Below are 8935 nucleotides of genomic sequence, written 5' to 3' on the forward strand. Positions count from 1 at the left end.
CTAGCTAGAAAAATGTCATAGCTGAATATTTGTGTTGCTTTGGCAGAAAACAGCACACCTCACTGAAATTGTTTTCCAGACTTCTTACGAACTCATTTTTCATAATTTTTTAATCCGTCATGTGAAAGTCGGCAATTTGATCGGACGTGTTTAAAGCAAACCAGCAGCAGGAAGCCAAATGGAAGATGAACGCTCAGCTCGAGCAGCAAAAGAAGCCAACAAAGACTTGCCTTGAACAGGAAGACAGCATCCGCAAGCAGAACCAGAACCAGAACCGCCGGCCCATCACATCAACAACAAATTGGAGGCGGGGTCATGCGTGGCTGTTATGGCAACCTTTTCGGCCGCCATTTTGTATGCTCAAAATACTTTTTAGGCGTTGCGACTGCTCGTTCCCCCAAACACTTTTTCACTGTCGCCTCACGCGAGATAGCCGTCCGTCCGTCTGTGGATGTGCGTGTGTGTATGTGTGGGTGTGTGTGTGTGTGTGTGTGTGCTGATCTTTTGTTCTTTTCATTTTTTTCCACAGCTTTCTCACACGCGCACACCCGCACCCCCCCCCCCCACACACACACACCAAACTCACCGTCTATGCTCCAGAAGCCGCCATCTTGTTTCATTAAACTGCCTCTGTGTGTGTGCGTGTGTGTCCCCGTATAAATGTGTGTTTGTCTATTGTGTTGGGCCGTCGGGGGTGATTAGCACAGCTGCGAGTGGGCCCAGGCGAAGCTTTTTCGTTAGGAGAGCCGCAGCCAGCAAAGTCGTTGCAGTACAAGAAATAAGTCACAAGAAAAAATATGACAACAACAAAATATGTCGTTTATCACCTCAGGGGAAAAATTCTGATCAGAATGTTTCATTTTTACAATAAAAATAGTCACGAAAGACGTCATCAGCATTTTTTGAAAAAAGTAAATAAAAAAAAAAAACAAAATACGTAATAATTCATGAAAAAAAAAATTCACCATCGCAAAGAATAGATTATACTATTGCGAGAGAAGATGTTCAGTAATATTCCCGTATAGTCAACATATTACAACATTGCAATAAAATATGTTGCGGTAAAGGACATATTCTGTTGCAATGTAGTAATGTGCTGACTATACTGACTAGTTTTGATTTTACAAGAAAAAAAGTCATCGCTTGAAAATAATGTTTTACGACCCTCAAAAATTCTGGAATAGTGCTGGAAAAAAAGTTGAAATACTACTAAAGTGAAAATTGTCACTAAAAAAATGTGATCAGGTTGTGACATTTATGAAAAAAGTCAGCGTAATACAACAAAATAAGTCTTTTGCAAAAGCAAATCAGAATTCAGTCACGATGGTGAAATTCACACTCACATATTGGGGTGTGCGCGTGCGTGTGCGTGCATGTGTGTGTGTGAAGGAGAGAGCGTTTCAAAAGTTTTCATCTGTCTGTTTGCTTTGTTTACTTTTGCTGTGTGTGCGTTGAGATGGTTGTCATGGAAACGAGTGCATCTTCCCACACAAACAACGGAAAGCAAACAAGTGAGAAGAGAACGTCAACAAACTTGAATGCGTTGCAGCACGTGTGCTGACGATGTCACGTGTTGCACGATGCATCATCGGACGCAACGTTAGCGTGTACGCTCCAGGGATCAAAACTTCTGCAAACAGATTGGCTGTAAATCCTTACGCACACAGACAGATGTTTGTCTGTCTTGACTGATTGCTGATGATGATTGACAGCTGTCGCTGCGACAACCCAGGTCCGCAAAGACTTTTATGGGAAAAGTTGAAAGGCTATTATGGATGTTTGATGAGTATTGGGGTTAGCTCGTCTGCCTCGCAATCCTACAAGTTTTTATTCTGGGCTCAGGTTCTTGCGTCTACATACAACCTGACATAGACTAGTGACCAGTCCATTGTTTTTCTTTGACCTGTGGCGTCCCTCAAGGTTCTGTTCTGGAGATCCTTTTTCTGATGCAGAAAATTCTGAGAACCTTCTGTAAAATAAAAAACAGACAAAAAAAAAAGCAGAAAGCAGAATCTTCAGAAACTTCATTCCAAGTGTCAGAAAGAAACATGTCTGTGCAAAACTCCAATGGAGCTTGTTCTGCGCTCCACTTGAATGTTGATTGATCGAGCAATCAGCGGGATGAAGCAAAAGTCCAAAAGAGAGATGGGCAGCTGCAGGAAGTCATTCAGACAGTCCAAGCAGACCATCAAGGGGAAGTCGTTTTATGCAAATAAGGGCGTCCAATTGAGAACATGTGCGTCTCATCCAAAATCATCTGATGACCTCATCAAGCAGCTAATGCTAATGCTAATGTTTATACTTTTATCTTTGCTCATCAAGGAGGATATAACATCGGACGACTCCCCATGACATTGGGCTGCTTTATAGAACATTGTAAATTGAAGCATATTATTCAGCTTTGGACAACATTTCGGACATTGTAGAACACTGTAGGAAATTTTACTACGTCATTGTAGAATTCTGTTGCATAAACATCACAGAACATGCTAGGATATTCTCGGACATTCATTGATAGCACATTATATGACACCATTATACATTTTCGACCATCGATGTATTTTGAAGAGCATTAGTCAGCCAGGGTAGTCAGTTAGTTTTTCAAGTATTTAATCAGCCAATCGGTTAATCAGTTACTTCAAGAGAAAGTCAACAGAGATTTCAAAGCAAAATGGAGTCAAAGTGGCAAGTGGCCAAAAGTCACCGTTTCTAAATCAAAGGGGTTGTCACAGAGAGTTGAATAAACGAGCGTCTGAGGAACGACACTGTTGGCTAGCAGCCAGAAAGACCATTAGCCACGTTAGCACTGTTAGCGTAGCGTAGCCTTCCTTTCATTGAGTGCCATCATGAAAACATGAGGGTCCACGGTGCAATGGAAGCATCCGGAGACATCATGTGGCCGCAAAGCAGACAAGACCACCAAAAAGGCCAACCAAGACCCCTATGACTTTTTCAGACACACACACACACACACAAATCAACCCAGAAACTAAACGTGTCACAACTTGACTCCTTAAAACTTTGAGCCAACACTTTATTTATGTTAGCATGTTCACTTGCATAGCTAACGTGATACGGCTAATAGCAGTGGTATTGTAAGTACGTTTGATGGCACACTGTCGACATATTTAACGACATTTGTTAGTTTAGTAGCACGCTTAGTAGTTTAACTCAGCTGACTTTTTTTCTGGCCTCGCTTTGCTAGCTAACTGCACGTTTTTAAGATCTTTTTTATTTATTTTTTCCTGGCGGAGGTTCCGAGATGATGGAGCACTTTCCGTTGCCTTTGGAACAACCTCCCGCTTAACATTGGCAAACCTCCCTGCTTCCCATTGATAAAACTCGTCTCAAAACTCGTTTTTATTCTTTCGCTTTTCACTCAGCATGAGACTGCAGTGTTTTATTGCGTTTTCAGATTTGTGTTTTATGTTTTAATTCTTTTTTTTTTTATTTTGACTTGATCCAAAGCACTTTGGTCACAACTTTGGCTGTTTTTAAAGTGCTTTTTGTGCTTATTAACTTGACGTGCTTGTTGATTAGCACGTTCACTATTATAGCTAGCATGTCCCTGATAGCATTTGTTATGATTTTCTGCGCGTTTGTTAGCGGTTAGTTTGTTTTCTAGCTTAGCTAACGTGGCGTTTAGTAACATTTCACTTGTTGGCGCAGCAAGCAGATCATATTTAGCATCATGTTGGGCCCGCTATTCACACAAGACCGTGGGGCTGTTTTTTTCCCAAATTTGTCTCTTCCTGACCAAAGATGATGAACCCTGAAATATGTTATGTCTTCCAAGATTATCTTGTGAGCTGCTCCTTCTATCTGAGATGTGTTAAGAGTCCATTTGTCCAGAAAATCGGGTCCGAAAGGGCTCAGGGGGGCCCACAATTTTCATATGAAATGTGTTCAATATTCACTAGCCTTCCCGAGTCGCGAACATGGGACCTGTGATGTGAACAGAATGGAGCTCAAGCGTCCTCCTGACTGACTAACAAAAAACAAAACAAACGCGTCCTACCCGGTGGCGCATTTTGCATGAAAGACAGCAAGAAGTATTTCCCAATGCAAGTCGGCCGTTCTGCAACGCTCGCTTAACATTGGCACGTCACATCAAGCCCAAAACACAGCTGGTGGAACTATGGGAAATTTTATTCAACGGCTGCACCATGCTTTTCCTCTGTCTTACTCCCTTTTTCTTTTTCTTTTTTTTTTGCAGTTTGGTATTTTCCTGTTGAAACTGGTCCCAAGACCAGCATCATGTCCTCGTGCGGTTTTTCCTTTTGGATGTTGCATCTGGTGTTTCCGGGTTGTTGCTATGCTCCTTCTTCTTCTTTTTCAAAATTGTTCATTTGTTTCTCATGGTTGAGCTTGTCGGAGCTCACCAAAACGGTTCAATGCCAGATGTCTTTCTTTTGTCTGCATATGTAAGCTCCGTCACGGGTAAACAAAAATTTTTGAAGTTGTGAAAAATCCTTTTTGCGTGTCGCAGGCCTTAGTCACGTTCCCGAATACCAAATGAATTTTAATAACCTTCGTTGTGTCGCAAATGCTCTACAAAATGTCTGCCTTACTCGGGGGTCTGGTGGTGTGTCGGTTGGGGGGACTCCCCCCCGCATCCTTCCAACAACAGCGGGTGTCGGCGATCGCACCGTCCGAGCGCCAGGATGATTGTCAAATGATTGTGGAAGCTGCGACCTGTTTGCTTAACCTCGTCACCCGCCCCCCGAGGAGAGGTCACGGCCGAGTCCTCCTCTTCCTCTTCTCCCTCCTCACCGTCCTCTTCCTCCTCTTCCTTCTTCCTCTTGTCCCCCGCTCGCTTCCCACGCCGCGTTGTTACCTCGATTACATCACACGTCATCAAGCACGCCGGGGATTTATCTGGGCCGGCCCGCTTCTGTTGCGCCAGATGTACGCCGGCCTCCGTGTGCGCGCGTGCGTGTGCGTGAAAACCCCCTGTACATATTGTGTCCCCGAAAGTGCCTGTGTCAACTTTGAAAACGCCACTAACGACTTGCTGCATGCTAATGAGGGGGTGTGGCCAAAGCAACGAACAGCATTTCTCTTCAACGAATCGAGACACCAAACACATGTTTCAAAAAATAAATAAATAACTGGTCACATGGCAAAAGAACAAAACAAAGCCTAACGCGATTGTGAATGATGATCCTTTTTTTAGGCTCTCGTTCAACACAGCAGATTTTGAAGCGATCCTTTCTGTTGCTGTCAATACCGACCAAATCATAGCGCTTAAAATAACAATCGACATGAAAGTTCGAGTTTAAAGCAAGCGATAGCGAATGAACCAAGTGTGTGTAAGATGTTGACACCGGCGTTGTTGCTGTGTCGCGGAAAGTTCTCTAACCGCAAATAGTTTGCATTTTTTTGCTCTACAATTAAAGACCTTTTTTTTTTTTGAACACTTTGACCTTTGACCTTCTGATTAGCGATTAGCAGTCACGCACACACTTCCTGCTCCAAGGCCATTGGCTGCTGATTGTGGGACTCTTTGTTTTGATTGGCTGCTGCATCGCCTTGTGGGTGGGGCCAGACGGGAGCAGCTCACGCGGCCATTTGCTTGTCATATGACTGCTCATTGACCAATCAGATCGTCTGTCCTTTTTCGTGTCTCTGGTTCCTCGTTTGCCGTCCGTCCATCCATCGCCGTCGCTCTCGCTCCTTTTTCTTGTCTTCCGCTCCGATTGTGTCCTTGCGCTCATCTTTTCTGCCTTTCTTTCGGCTTCTCCATCTTCATGTCGTCACTTGCTTCTCCTCTCTTGTCTGTCCATCCTCGTGTTTTTCTTCTGTCTCTCTCCCGTCTTTTCTGATCCGTCATCCGTGACCTTGTTCTTGTCTTCTTCTTGACCTTTTTTTTCCTGTCTTGCATGTCTTTTTGTCTTTCAACTGTCTTGTTTTGTCTTCTTCTTCTTCTTGTATGTCAGTCTGTGCTTTTGTGTTTCTCTCTCTGGTCTTGCACACTGACTTTCTTGTTGTCGCCCCCCCTGTGAGGTTCACTTTGAGTTGTGAGTTTTATTTGTTCTGGGACAGAGCTCGTAACTCAGGTTAGCGAGTGACGTCTCTTAACTTGTACGGCTCGTGCGTCAGCATACTTGTAAGGCGTTTCTCCAAATCTGCACTCAGACTGCAGTTACTTTTTGAAGACAGTAAATGTCGAATGTAGGTCACTTTGAACTTTGCGAACGTGACATCTTTCACCACCGCAGGCAATTGCAGTTAACCGCCTCCAGGTTTGTTCCTGAGAATTCAATAAACAGCGCAGACTTCTCTGATTAATTTACCTTTATTTTAAAAAGGATATTTATAAAGACTTGTCTTTTCATTTTTATTATTAAGTAGCTCATTTATATTAAGTGAAATATAAAAAAAGAATGTTTCTTTGTTTAGAATATAATTATGGTAAGTCACTGAAGTTCTTTATTTCATTTAAGAAAAACATTTTTATTCCTAAAATGCCACTCTAATAAATTCACAATTGTCATTATTTGGCATCTGCTGAATGTAATCGATTCAAGTAACTTATCTTACACAGTTACTTTTAAAATCAAGCGATCAGTTAAGTAACTAAGTAACTTTTCAAGAAAGCAATCTGTAAAGCAACGAAGCAACTCGTCGCTAACCATGGCAATGTTGCTCGTAAGTCGAGGACGCACTCAGTTCACTTTCCGTCTTTTTTCCTTTTCGTCAAAAGTGAAAGTTTGTTTTTTGTTTTTCGGAGGGCGTAGCGTCTCCTGTCTGCGATGTTGCCCTTTGACCTCGTGTCCCGTAAAGCCAAGACGCTTCCCGGTTGGGGGTGGGGCTCCTTTGAAGAAAGACAAGGAGCTGTCAATCACAGCCTAAGTACTTCCTGTGCAGGCAGGACAGCAGGCACCAAACAAACAAAACAAAACGAGGCCAGCGGAACAGCAACTTGCTGTGTTGGGTCGTCTGGACGAGCCAATGGGACGAGTGCGTTCAATCAAAGTGAAAAAAAGCCAAGATGGCGGCGCTCAGGGTAATTGAAGCGGACGCGGCGGCAGCGAGCCGTGCACGACGATTAGCGTTGTCACGGAAGGCCGGCGAGCAGCACCAGGACGCATGCGCGCTTGCGTCTCCGCCCAGGAAGGTCACACCGCCCCCCATCCTTCCCAAGAGCCCCCCCCCACCACCACCACCAGTGCCGTGATCGCACGCTCAACATTGCCTGGATCCTGCACGCGATCTTCGGCGGCGGGCGGGGGAGGCGCGCAAGCTCACGAGCCGCCAATCGGCCCACGACATCGCCGCTCGTCCAATCGGTCGGCACGCCAAAGACACACTTTACGTTGTCGTCTTTTTTTTCTCTTTCCGTCTTGTTTGTTTGGAAATCGCCAAGCGACGTTTAGCGCCGCGCTGCCTAAAAACAAACCGGCCAGCGTTGTGGGTCGGCGGCCATGACAAAACTCATCAAGTTGCAACGTCAAAAGTGCAAACATGGAAACCGTAACATGCCGCCATTTTCTTTTTATTTTTTTCTCTGTCTTCTTTGGATTTTATTACATTTTCTTCTAACGGTCTTTTGGAAAATGTCATTTTAAAAAATTAATTCTTTCAAAATGAAAAGACTGAATGTGACCGTTGACATAATCATGTTTTTTTTCTTAAGTGTCATGTATATTTGTACTTCTCTTGCCAAATGAATGAAACCATTTTTAAATGGTAATGATGACAATAATAAGAACAAATGATCTGATTAAATACCATCAAAAATTATTGTACTTTAAAAAAATTACATATTTGAAAAGAGATTTCCATCAAACAGTGAACTTCAAAGTCATTTTATTGAATATATTTTTATGTCTGTGTGTAAAATGGTAATCATTTTTAAATGCTGCCGGTAATATTTATTTGCCTTCAATGTTTCTAAATTGTTTTATATTTTACCACTTGCATATTAAGTGCACTTCTCCAAATATTTGCCATTGAAAATCTCCCAATTTTCACATTATTAAAATCAAATAGACCAGACGTGTGCATGATGTTATTTAATCAAATGAAGAAAGTTTTAATTTTCATACAAAGCTCAACATTTCAAAAGAAAAAAAACATAATTCCATTTTTATTTTTTGCATTAATAGAGAATTGCAATGGAGTCTAAAATGTTTATGCGGAGTGTGTTCATGTCATGAGATGTTTTTTGTTTTTTTTCCATTTTCATGCTCATTCAATGTATTCTCAAGAATGCGTTTCACACACCAAACCAAATGTTACCATCAAATTACAACGCGTATGCATCTTTTGCGACGTTGAGCTCAAATGCAGGCATGTGACAAAATCCGCAAAATGAACACATCAACGTGTCATTAATTAATTGCGGGCCATTATGAGTTGTCATAGTAACAAGAAGGCACACCAGCGATTACTACAATTACGTTTTCAACTTGTTTATACGGCTTCTTGCTTTTATGACCTTTTTATGGATTTGATGGCATTTTGTTTTATTGGAGTCCTTTTCTATTTTTTGTGCATCTTCATCAGTGAACAGATCACAAAAATTTCTTGAATCTTGAATTTTGCTCCACACACACACACTCACACACGCACACACACACATCGACATATGTGCGTGCGTTTGTTGTCTGCTTGCACATTTTTGTTTTGCAAAACTTCATTCCTCAGTCATGTAAATATCCACGGGTCCCTTTTTTCCAGGTCAAGGGTCAACTGATTTTCGTACGTTATTTCTTATTATTTGGCCATATTTTTATTATTATTATTTTTGCCCATATTTTATTCCTGATGTACTCCTTCCACATTTCTGCAGCAATTCAAAGCTTTCCATCTTCCACATATTCCAAAAACGTGGGCATACTTTTGCCATCACCTTTTTCTTGAAAATCAGTCAGTGTACGAAGACGTGTGATAAGTTAAACTTGAAAATGTTCATCTTGGAAGTTGGTGT

This window comes from Idiotropiscis lumnitzeri, chromosome 9 (genome assembly GCF_059441095.1).
Source record: "Idiotropiscis lumnitzeri isolate Australia: NSW breed Sydney's pygmy pipehorse chromosome 9, RoL_Ilum_1.0, whole genome shotgun sequence".
In the NCBI taxonomy this organism is placed as follows: domain Eukaryota; kingdom Metazoa; phylum Chordata; class Actinopteri; order Syngnathiformes; family Syngnathidae; genus Idiotropiscis; species Idiotropiscis lumnitzeri.